Source organism: Odocoileus virginianus, chromosome 1, assembly GCF_023699985.2.
Source record: "Odocoileus virginianus isolate 20LAN1187 ecotype Illinois chromosome 1, Ovbor_1.2, whole genome shotgun sequence".
In the NCBI taxonomy this organism is placed as follows: domain Eukaryota; kingdom Metazoa; phylum Chordata; class Mammalia; order Artiodactyla; family Cervidae; genus Odocoileus; species Odocoileus virginianus.
Window position 1 is genome coordinate 46308211 of NC_069674.1, and position 12861 is coordinate 46321071.

A 12861-nucleotide genomic window follows, 5' to 3' on the forward strand; every position below is an offset into this window, starting at 1 on the left:
AGGAATCAGCCATCCCCAGTTTTTCAGAGAAGTAAACTGAGAGATAGAGATCAAGTCATCACGCAAAATTATCTAGCAGCAAGACCTCCACTCAAATCCAGGGCACCTGCCCAGCTACCTACATATGGGAAAAATTCCCTCAGAGACTCTTTTGACGAGATTATTTAAGGCAAATGACTATTCAATTTTCCCAGTGGTGTGTGTATATATATACGTATATGTATGTTTGTGTATATATATATATATATATATATATATATATGGAAATGAGCAAAAATAAGATATTTAGGCTAATTTCCTTTTTCTCTTTTAATTCTATTGAAGTGTAATACACACTTTGGATTTAAAAACGCAGAGGAACCAGAGATCAAATTGCTAGCATCTGTTGGATCATAGAAAAAGCAAGGGAATTCCAGAAAACATCTGCTTCATTGACTATGCTAAAGCCTTTGACTGTGTGGATCAAAACAAATTGTGGAAAATTCTTAAAGAGATGGGAATACCAGACCACCTTACCAGTCTCCTGAGAAACCTGTATGTAGGACAAGAAGCAATAGTTAGAACTGGACATAGAACAACAGACTGGTTCAACATTGGGAAAGGAGTATGTCAAGGCTGTATATTGTCACCCTGCTTATTTAACTATACAGAGAGTACATCATTCGAAATGCCGGGCTGGATGGATCAAAAGTTGGAATCAAGGTTTCTGGGAGAAATATGAATAACCTCAGAGATGCAGATGATACAACTCTAATGGCAGAAAGCAATGAGGAACTAAAGAGCCTCTTGACAAAGGTAAAAGAGGAGAAAAGAAAAGCTGGCCTAAAATTCAGCATTCAAAAAACGAAGATCATGGCATCTGGTCCCATCATTTCATGGCAAATAGATGGGGAGAAAGTAGAAATAGTGACAGATTTTATTTTCTCCAAAATCACTGCAGATGGTGACTGCAGCCATGAAGTTAAAAGACGCTTGCTTCTTGGAAGAAAAGCTATGACAAACTGAGACAGAGTTTTAAAAAGAAGAGACAGCACTTTGTCAACAAAGGTCCATATAGTCAAAGCTTTAGTTTTTCCAGTAGTCATGTACGGATATGAGAGTTGGACCATAAAGAAGGCTGAGCACTGAAGAATTGATGCTTTCAAATTGTGTTGCTGGAGAAAACTCTTGAGAGTCTGTTGAAGAGCAAGGAGATCAAACCAGTCAATTCTAAAGGAAATCAATCCTGAATATTCACTAGGAAGGTCTGATGGTGAGCTGAAGCTCCAATATTTTGGCCACCTGGTGCAAAGCGCCAACTCATTAGAAAAGACCTTGATGCTAAGAAAGACTGAGGGCAGGAGATGGGGGTGACAGAGGATGAAATGGTTGGGTGGCATCACTGACTCAATGGACATGAGTTTGAGCAAACTCCAGGAGATAGTGAAGGACAGAGAAGCCTGGTGTGCTGCAGCTTATAGGGTCACAAAGAGTTGGACACGACTTAACAACTGAACAATACATACGTAAAAGTGCACAAGTAGTCGGTGCCACAGATTTTTACAAGATGCCCAAACCCAGCAGCTGGATCAAGAAACAGGTCATTTCCAACAAGCCTCTCTTCTGCCTTCCTTCAAGTCATTACTCTCCCATCCCTCCAACCATTATATTCCTTTATACTCCTGTCTCCTTTTTTGTTGGGGGTGATAGGTTTATGTGTATGTGTAGTATTTGGTTGTGTGTGTGTGTCTGTGTGTATGTGTAGTATTTGGTTACAAGCATGTGCTTTGGAGACAGGCTGGGCTGCCTGGGTTGAAATCCTGCTGTACCTTTTACAAACTATATATCGTTGGGCAACTTACTTGCCCTAGGACTCAGCTTTCTCAACTTTACAATGGGAATATTAACAGAACCTACCTTGAAAGATCGCAGTAAAGATTACGTGCTGTGGCTCATTTAAAGAGCTTAGGTCAAGGTAGATAGAGAAGTTCAGAGTAAGCCCTCAGAAAACACTGGCTATTTTTGTTGGATACTTCTCCCTTCTCAGAGACTGTTTATGGAAAACCAAGAAGGTTCAAAGACTGTAGAGCAAGGGAGAGGAAAAGAGAGGAATTCCAACCAAGCACGTGCTGTCTGTTATATATCTCTAGGTTACGGAGAGGATCAGAGGTGAGCAGGTGGAAGAAGAGCTAAACCAAACAGTTCTCCAGTCATACAGAATCAAGTGTTTAGAGTAAAACTGATATTTGAAACATTATATATTTTCTCTTCAGTCCTATATATGCTTCCTACATGTGAAAGTATAATAGAAATGCTTTTTGAGACCATCCATGAACTTTCTGTGACTCCCAGTGGTCCAGAATTGAATGCATATTTTAAAATTTCCTACAATAGAAAAAAAAATGAGTGTGAGGTTTTTTTCTACCCAATTCAGTTTAATTCCCAACATAACTTTTTAGGTAGGACAGACTCAGGTATTTTTCCATGTCACATTTCTTTATATTTTTGCATCATTTGAAACATTTTTTACCTATTTAGTTTAGAACTTCTCAAAATCATCTGCTGTGTAAATCAAAAGTAAACAGCTCGTTTAAAGAACATTTTCCAAGAAACCAGGAACTTAAAAAAAAAAGAAAAACCGTAAGATTGACAATTTGCTGGACAAATTTCCTTTTCCCGCCCACAAGTCCAAAGAATGCATTCACTGAGGCATCTATATATTTTATGAAATGCTTAACCAAGTTATGTTGGTTCAAAAAGAAAACAGAAGAATAAAAACACATTTCATGTGACATTGAAAATGATAAGCATATAAGAGCAATTTGAATAATGAGTTGATTACAATAAAGAATTAGCACCATTTAGGTTTCCAATAAGTATGAAGTAGGTTGAAGCCTGATGTATTGATTTTTTAAGTTTTACTTGGATGTAGGGAAACTCAAAATGGATAGGGAAAGAGACATGAACTTGATTCCATCTGTCTGTCTGTTTCTGTCTGTCTCACCATTGCTTCTCCAAGTTTTCTTTTGATACTTGATTTCAAGGTAAGCAGATCAGAGATAACTATTAAACTCTAACACTGCACACTTTCCAGCTTTTGACCTTTTTAATGCAGCAAAAAGAATCTTCTTTAATACTTACAGAGCTTTTCAACAGCGTGGCCATTGGCTAGTCAGGCCCTCTGTCTGAAAGGAATGAAATGCTTCCTTCCTGGGTGGCTGCCTATGAGCTGGAACAGTACATGATGTTCAAGATAAGAAAACGGAAGTTCCAAGCACGGAGCTTGTGTGGTTTAACCAAATGAGGTAAAATAAGAAAAGAAGGACAGTAAGAAGCTGCCTTATTTGCAGTACTGTGTCAGAGCCAGCACAGGGATTTTGGGTTGGTTAGCATCTTTCTCATCCTAAGTGGGAAGACCTTGTCCCTGCTCCTTAGCTCTGCGTGGATATAAATATGAGATGAAGCAGCCTTGTTGCCTTTTAGGGATATCATAAATACCGAAGAGATCATTATAAAGAGATTCTTAATGCCCTTGAACTTGCTTTGAAAGATAAAGTAAATTGAGTTTATAATTTCCAGTCCAGCAGCTGAAGATTGTGTTCACTCATTTCTAAAACCAGGGATTAAGATCTGAGCCCTTGGATCCCTCCACCCTCTTAGATCAGCGGCCCCCAAGCTTTTTGGCCCCAGGGACCGGATTCATGGAAGACAGTTTTTCCACTGCCAGCAGGGAGAAAGGGATGGTTTAGTTTTCATCCACTGCTCACCTCCTGCTATGTGGCCTGGTTCCTAACAGGTCATGGACTGGTACTATGGGTTGGGGACCCCTGTTAGACAACTGGGTTCACTCTGGTCATCATCTCAGTCATGGCAACTGGTCTCTAGACTGACTCAGGCTGATACACTCATGGACCACATGCCCAGCTTCTGTCCAGAAGAAGTTCTGGTCATTACAGCCTTCTTCTGAACCTCGGGCTTTCTCATCTGTAAAATGGGGATGATGATTATTAGTTCCTGCCACATGGGGATATCTCTGCTCAGCCTGCTGCAACCTATAGGTGAACACGGTAATAGAACCATGACCCTCAGCAAGTCACTTCATGCCCTGGCTCTCCATTTCCTCATCTGTAAAGACCCACTTCATAGTGAGTTCAACAGCATAGAAGTCAATAAATTGTTACTACTGACTTGGCTCCTTTTGCTTTGCCTTGAATTTTTAGTTTCTCTCTTGCTCACGGGAATCCAACAAGAGCCAGTGATGCCCCAGCTTTATTCCTGGGTCTCTTGCATGGACACAACTTAAATTCTTCCCCTTGTAAATCAAGGACCTCCCACCTACTCAAGTCTACCTGTCTGGCTGAAGCTCACGTAGGACTGTTGACCTCACATCAGGGGAAGGTGGGGTTGGGATATGGGCTGACACCAGCCAGGGTGCTGGTTTGTCTCCACTTTCTACTCAGTCTTGTCTCAGGAAGCCATTGCTAAGTAAACAAAATGGGCATCTCCTCAGTCCCTAGGCACTCCTTGACTCATTCCTTATGCTGTCTTCTGGGTGTGGTGCCTTCCAATTGTTCTTTCCAGTACTCCTTACAGTAAAACATTTTTGAGTGCACACATCAGTGTATGTTTCTATATTTATAAATTTTATACATGTGGTACTCTGCTGATATGTTTTATGCATTCTGAAAATATATAACACCACATGGAAATTTTTAAAGAATGAGATTAAAAAGTAAGTAGATAAATGAGTTAAATAATTTCTTTTGTGCACCCCAACAGATCACCATGGGCTCCCTCTGCTGCTGTCTTATCCCCCGGCACTGTGAGAAGAGCATTCTCCCATGAGATCCTGGACCTCTGACCTTTGAGAGAGTTACACACACCATAACCCAGAGCAGGTAGGCTGTCCAGAATGAGCCTCCACCATCAGCTCAGGAGCCTCACCTCCAAGTCAGGCTCAGCTTCATGGGTGTGCAGTCAGACAGGACCCCATGCCCCATACTCAGTAAGGCCCCATGCTTGGTTAAACCACAGCTATCACCATCTTGAAATTTTCAAAAATTTTATCCTTGAATTTGTGAGGTCCAATGGGACCAAGGAGCATGTGTGCAAGCAGAGAAGATATGCACAGTAATGCACATCCCCGGTTCCCTGCTGCCCCATTCACATATAGCTTTGGCAATGCCTTTCAAGTATAGTGTGCTGGTGGACCAACTTTGTGTGGGACTTTAACAAGACTCAAAGTGAGCACAAGGTTAGCATATTATGGAAGAAGCCATTTGCTTCCCAAGTGTGGCAGGACGTGCATGTCTCAAGAAGTGAAATACAAACAACTGAGTCTTGTGAAGTGTTTCCACTGTTCTGGTAAGAATTAAATTAATATGCATGTACATACTATGATGGACAGTGAGGCCTGGCATGCTGCGATTCATGGGGTCGCAAAGAGGCAGACACAACTGAGTGACTGAACTGAAGTGAACTGAACATACTATGAAAAACAAATTGTATAATTTCAGTGATTCTGCACACAAGTTAAATGTTCTTCCATTTGCATTTAAAACTGGCATTCTAAAATATAAAGACAGTATAATTCATTCCAATAATTAAAAATTTTCATTTTTACTTACTTAAAAAGATATCAGATAGCACATGAAAAACTGTGACAAGTTGAGAGATTGTGGAAGAAAGGAAAGCATTCTATATTTTACTACTTCTAATGCCCTTTATTCTTGCTTTTTTAACAAAGGGCTTTGCATTGGAATTTTATATGGTATTTATTGGCATTTTATCTCTTTCCCCATGGCCCCTGATTCACCTCTAAATGACCAACTTATTTCTATCAAGAGTGAGTCCACCCCACTTCTTTCTCTCACTGGAAAAGATAAGATCTTCCTCCATTTTGCCTTAAGAAAAGATCTGTCCTTTCAAGACCATGGTTAATACATTCAGTTGATTTCATGCTTCAAATTTCATTCATTCAACAAGTAAATATTTGTGTACTTGTATAGTTAAACTTTAAATAAGAAAATAGTAGATATTCACCCAAGAGAACAGCTGCCTCTTCTACCCTGTTTGTGACACAGCAGAAAATTCCTGCTGAAATGAAGAGATCTCAGTTCAAAAGAATAATGCTATTGAAACTCAAGGACTGAAATCTGGAGCAACCACCCTTCAGAATTCTTCACCCATACCCAGAAGCTAATGATTTCCAGAGATGGCCACAGCAACGAATTCACAGGAACATGGGTCACTGTGTCAAGGATCATGTCAAAAAGACAAGGTCACCAGTTCCAAATATTTTAGGGGTGAAAAGGTCTTTCTTATAAATACCGTATCCTTCACATTCAGCACACCACGGTACATGCTTTGTCATAATATGGTGGGTCACCAGCTGTCACCAGCGGAGCCTCCATCCTAGTGAAATTCCTCAGTCTTCAGCAGCCAGGTGTCACTCTTATCTCTTGGTTGATAGCTTCTTCCAAGAGTGGACAAAGTTAGCTTTTTGTCTCTAGAATCTGCAAAGTCAGTGGTTCACAAAATATGGTCCAGGGACCCCTGAGGGTTCTGGAGACTCTACCAAAGCATTCATTCAGTTGAAATTATTTTCATAATAATATCAAAATGTTACTTGCCTTTTTCACTTTTACTTAGCTGACAGTTGAGTTTTCTGAAGGCTATAATCATTGTTCCTGGTGGCTCAGACAGGAAGAATCTGCCTGTAGTGCATGAGACCTGGGTTCAATCCCTGGCTTGGAAAGATCCCCTGGAGAAGGGAATGGCAATCCACTCCAGTATTCTTGACTGGAGAATCCCATGGACAGAGGAGTCTGGTGGGCTGCAGTCCATGGAGTCGCGAAGAGCTGAATACAACTAACACACTGGATCAACTAACACACACACACCCCTTGTTCTGTTGGTTAACAAATGGAATGTGCATTCTTAAATTTTAAAGAATTCTTCATTTAAATTTCCAATATAGTTAATATGTATAACCAGATAAGCATAAGTTCAGTCAGGTTATCAGTAATTTTAAAGAATGTAAAGAGGTCTAAGACCAGAGAGTTTGAGAAGTGCTAGTACTAAGTGAAGGTAGGTATCCATCACATTTTGCATTTTCTTCAAAGATGGGTCTACCCTCTCCTTCCCAAGACAAATTCTTCCTCGCAGTCTCAGCAGTCACCATTGATTCTTATAACTCATTAAGAGATTGCTATGCCAATGACCAATGGGCAGATACTATAATTCAGGCTTGGTCGCTTTGACAACCAAAATACTAAAGCTACACAACTACAAGGCTTTGTAAAGTGATTCTTCATATGACATAAACATCAATTATGTTTTGTGTGAGCAACAAGATTTTAAATGTCTTTGCATAAGAAGGGTCCAGTGTGTTTATTAATTTTAAAGTACATTTTAAAAATATTACCTTTTTCCCAAACCAAAAAAAAAAAAAAAAATCAGTTAAATAAATTGCATCTGACAGAGAATGTACGTGAAAAAGGAATTCACTACTACTTCATAGAGAATATTAACACACAGACACGTGCACACACACACACAAAACCCTTCATGAACACATATGGTATTTAATGCATACCTGTTACACAACAACCAACACTTTTTACCTCTTCATGAACTATGAGTCATTCCCCTGTTCCAGAGAGTGTTTCCTCAGCTTCATAAATATTAATCATACTCCCTAAATTCTAACAGACAGTTTCCTCAAATGTGAATGATGCTTCTCAACTTCAGTCTGCATTTTCTCTATTCAGTCACATTGTTGACTACCATGGAAGAAAACGATATTCCATATAGATGAACACTCTTGATAACCAAACCTTAGCCACTTCAAACCCCAAGACATGCTTTCATTCATTCACCCAAAAACATTCCTGGACCACAAACCAAGAATTGTGCTGGGCCTTGAATACAATGATAAATAAAGCAAAATATGCCCTCAAAATAGCTTACATTCTAGTGGATGTTGAATAGAATTTGGCCTAAAATTTATCCCAAGAGTCTTAAAAGGGAGTGTATGTGTAGAAGATGTTAGAACTTCTAATTTCATTTTTATCTTGTATATGTTTTTATGATAAAACAATATATGACTTTAGTAGCATATGTATACACTATAAATAAATAAAAATATACATCTATTCAAAGTGAGTATCCCCAAAATTTTATTAAGGAGGTGCACCATTATAAAAAGGATAGAGACCCTGACTGAGCACACTTCGGGAGGACTCCTTTTTGAAAAAATCAGTCAGTTTGTCATCCTCATGAACACTTTCCTGACTGCTCAGCGGCTGCCTGGGAGTTGATCATAAACATTAGTATATGCTCTTAGCTGGTCTGGCTGAACCTGGAGATCACATGCTAGGGCCTTTCTTTCACAGAAGCAGTAGGGCCCAGAACAATACCTGACTCGAGGAAGCCATTTCCCAGTTTGGCAAAGGAGTTAGCCATGTTTTTGAAAGTGTGATTCTGAGTCACCATCACCGTGGGAGGGGCCTTGTGAAGATGCAGAAGATGCTTCCTGGGCTGAGGATCCGGATGTTTTGGATCAGAATCCCCCAGGGCAGGGCCTCAGTTCTGGGCTCCATATTTACAGCAAGGTCCCAAGGAGATTACCAAGCCCTCTAGGGGTGGACAACCCAGGAAGGAGGAGATGGACACTTGGCCAGGGTCTCTGTGTTCCCAGCACAGTCTCGCTCCTTCACACGGGTCGTCTCTGCTGTTGGAGCAGGAACCATGGTGCTCAAGAACAGATGCGCCGTACTATTGATCTCACGTGGCTGTGGACTGCTGATCTTGCTAATTTGGGGACTGCTTTTAAGGGGCTTGTTTTTATCTCTTTCTTTGATTTCAGACTGTTTGTCATCATTTCTGACTGCCTTCGTGTGATCACTACTAATCTCTCTTCCATCCTTCCTCATCCCCCTCTAATTTTCTGCTTTTAATTCGCTGTGGGCTGGGAGACTACAGAAATGGGATTGTTAGGAGTGTGTGTTAATTAAGAGTCAATTAGACATAGTTTAAGTGCATTGCTTTGTGACTGGTGTTTCCGCTGCTTCAAGCCTGTTTTGCTTCCTTCCTGCTTCTCAACTGAGTTCCAGAAGGCGGATTGAGGGATGCCTGACCTCTGGAGAAGTGGGGCACCAGGATATTTACTTTCTTGTCACATTTCACTGCTGTCAAAACTCAGAGGGTCTAGCTGGCCCCCCAGAGGAGCCAGCATGCTTAATGATTCAGGACACCTGGGTCTGACCCGCTCCCCTTAAGTTTCTCTGGGCTCAGAGTGATTTACGGGAAGAGGGGCTAGGATCCAAGAGACAGGAGACAGGGCGCACTCTCCGGTGTGGACCAGAAAGTAGGAATCCGCTCCTCTGAAAAGTACGCAAATTTCCAGTTCTCCAAGGGCCCAGATCTGTCCCCCTCAGGTAGCTACTGAGACTCTCAGCCATGACACCCACAGGGGTATCTGAATAGGGGTTGTAGAGGTGGGGGCAACTAAGTGATTGACATGGGTGGAGGGCAGAGAGCTATCTCTAGCCTGGAAGGCATAATCAAAATACTTAACACTAAAATTCATTCTGTACAAAAATACTGCTATTTTTAAAAAAAACTTCCAGTGTATAACAGTATCTTTAGAGCCTAAGCTTTGTCTGTGATGCCATTGTTAAATGATGTAAAGACAGTCATGAAGATCATAAAATTTTCCTCCTCATCGTGTACTGGGAAATGAAACTTAATCATCCTTCCAATACCACGGATCTTTCACCCTTCCTTTATTATACATAAACATACAATCTTTTGAATGGAGACAACTCTTTTGTCTTTCCAAAGTTATAAAATGAAAAAAACAAAAAACAAAAAAGGGAACCCAAAGTCAATGTTATTTTACTTCACGGGGTTCTGGGCTTGTTGTGAGCTAATTTCTTGTTTCTTTCCCAGAAAAAAAAGTAATATCCTTAGCTAATATCCCAGGTCGGGACATGCATGACTGAAGCTGAAAAGTGTGTTTATTTCAGGGAAAAAAAAATAAAAGGAATTTTGAAAAGAGGCAAAAAATGAAAGGTACTTATATGCAGGGAGGGATCATACTGATCCATTTTCAATGCTTAATTACAAATCTGCTCCAACTAATTTCCTTATTGTGCCCACAGCTGCTGTTCTTTTGTCACCAGTTTATTTTTCTTTGAAAATCTGAAAGGCATCAAGGCTGGCCCTGAAAGTCATCAGGAGCAGAACTGGTGTCCCAGATGCCTCATTACTGGTCTCGTTTGCCAGCCTGTTTGGTTGTTTATGTCTTGCATTCAAATCATTTATTTTGTTCAGACCTTCTTTGCTTTGAAAATGATTGTGGAACACAGGACTGCTTTTATCACTCAACCGTTTGCCCTGCCGGGTAACAGGAACATCATGGTTTAATCAACATCACAATTCCCCATAATCTCTGGGCAGGCCTTGTTTAGTAAATATCAAAAAGTGTAGAGCTCCAAAGACTCTTTCACAGTGACCCAGGGGTCTGAGTTTCTTTGCTGGAAGGCAGAAGATGTTGTTCACATGAAATCATAGTGGTTTTGGAAGATTTTCATCTGTAAGTCTAAATGGCATATGGAATGGTTTGGAACTTGCAAAGGTTTTGCTTTCATATCCAAGATAATTGGCTGCTGAAACCAGCCAAGACACTGGATAAAGAGAGGGGGGCACAGTATGGCTATTAATAAAATGCATAGTACTGCAAGCAGCGTGATGGAAAACTGAAACGCTGCTGCCTGGGAGTCAGGGAGACTCAAGTTCAAATCCTGAGTTGAGCAAGTTGTCTTAACCTTTTGTACCTCAGTGGTCCCAAATGTAAAATAGAAATGAGTAACATTTAATTTCTAGAGTTTAATGAGAAATCACATTAGCTAATGCTTGGAAAGGCCTAGACAAGAAGGCCAGGCACATGGTCAAGTTAAAAAACAAGAGTTGTTATTATTACTATTATTTGTTTCTTGGAAGAAAACAAGCTAGTTGTTCAGCTAAATATTTCTATTGCCTTTTTGATTAAAACCTGTACTGTGGAAAACAAGCTAAGCAAGTGTGAAGGGAAATTGTTATAGTAACTGTTATAGGTAGGGTGACCATATAGTTTATGGTCCAAACCAGGATACTTACTCTGAGAGTGAAAATGTGCATTGTGAATAATCACACCAGGACACTAGGCATAAATCAGTACCATTGCAGGCAAATCAAAACATACTGTTCCTTGTCATTGGAACCTCAAACTGACAAAGTATTAGAACTGGAAATAACCTTTGATATTAATATTTCTACTGCAAAGTTCCATCCAGTCTTACGGATGAGGAAAATAAAGTCCAGAGAAGCAATGTAACTTTCCAAGGTCACTCAGCTATTAGTTGAAAACCAGAGTCTGGAATATTGTTCTTTAATTTTAACTCCAGTGACTATAGTTCTGTTTTCGATTATCTTTAGCAAGCCTGAGCACTTTTCTTTTTCCTTATTTCTTCTACTGAAAGAGTCCCAAGTTATCCTACTTTTTCTGCCTCCATTTCATCTGCCTCTTTGAGCAGATGAAGCCTAAACAAAGCCATCCTCTGAAAAGAAGGCTTGTCATTTTATTAACCTAAATCCCTTATGCTTTTGTTAAAGGCTGTTTTCTCTGTTTATTCAGTCCTGGGCTGAGAGAGAATGAGAGCAACTATTTCCTACCATCTTTCTAAAAAGGAAGTTCTTTTAGGTCTCTCTTGATTATTCTTTACTCTATTTTCCTTTGGGATCAGTGCGTTACAGTTAGTTCTTAACCGGGATACCCTCTTTTAAAGCATTTTTCCAAAATATCTCACCAGGATGTATCTGTTTCTAAGACCTTGGAAATTGCACACGTGAATATCCATCTTTAATCCCTATTAATTATACAGTAGGTATTATATTTACCTTGTCTAGATTTCAGTGGCTTTCACTCCAGGTGATTTCGTTGCATTATTTAGACAAGGCAAATATTCCATGTACAGGAAGACTTCAAAGAGACAAGTGAACCAAATGATCAGAAATCGCTGGCGTCAGGCCCTCCTAAAGGTACATCACCAGCCTCTCTTTAATGAAGGCCACATTTTACAACAATGCTCCCAGGCACATGCAAATTTATGTAGATTGTTTACTTAGACTAGCACATTTGTACATCAATCTTGCTGTGCCCCTCCTCTCCTTTTTGCCTTGAAAGAGATAACGTGGCTATTCCAGTCATCTGTCTTTGGATTTTATGGTCTGGAGTGCCCATAAAGATGACAAGGGCTGCGTTTCACAGGCAGCAGCCTTCCACTGCCCTGGCCATGTTGTGTTGAACTAGATGAGACACGGCGCTCTACCGCTGGATAGGGTCTGTGCTCTCCTCCCGGATGGATAGTTCGGTGATAAGCGAGGCACCAACGTGGACAGTCATGGACGTCCTGGCTGCTGCTGAGCATTGCTGGGGGGATATCCACAGAGCGCTCTTCTGCACCTTCAAAGCTGGCCAGCCGGACACACTGCTGGTCCACGCTGGTCTACTCACTTAGGTTTACCTTGGGGTGGGGTGGGGTTGGGTGGGGCATCTTTCCATCGTTCTGATTGCAAGCCCATTCTTGGAAGAAAGGGCTAAGACATGCAAATGACAAATTGTTTATTTACCACAAACCTGGTTAGAACTGAATGAGACCCAAAAACTACACCTGCTGAGAAGGTACCATTTCAGTGATTTCATTTAAAGAAGCACCATGAGTCCTGGTTAAGAATCCAGACTGACGTCAGATAGAGTTGAGTTTAATCCCTATGTCTTCCACTGTATGACAAGGTTCTTAACGTCCCTGACTCAGTTTCTCCACCTGTAAATTGGGA

The 12861-nt window shown here is 40.6% G+C and overlaps 1 long non-coding RNA gene across 2 annotated transcripts in view; it reads left to right on the plus strand.

Moving 5' to 3' along the window:
* Positions 1-12861, plus strand: part of LOC110132266 (uncharacterized) — a 314824-nt gene that overhangs the window by 211407 nt on the left and 90556 nt on the right. For both annotated transcript variants that reach the window (XR_011487725.1, XR_011487728.1), the window contains one exon: positions 4759-4877. This is a non-coding gene — a long non-coding RNA (uncharacterized lncRNA). The remainder of the gene's footprint in view (positions 1-4758; positions 4878-12861) is intronic.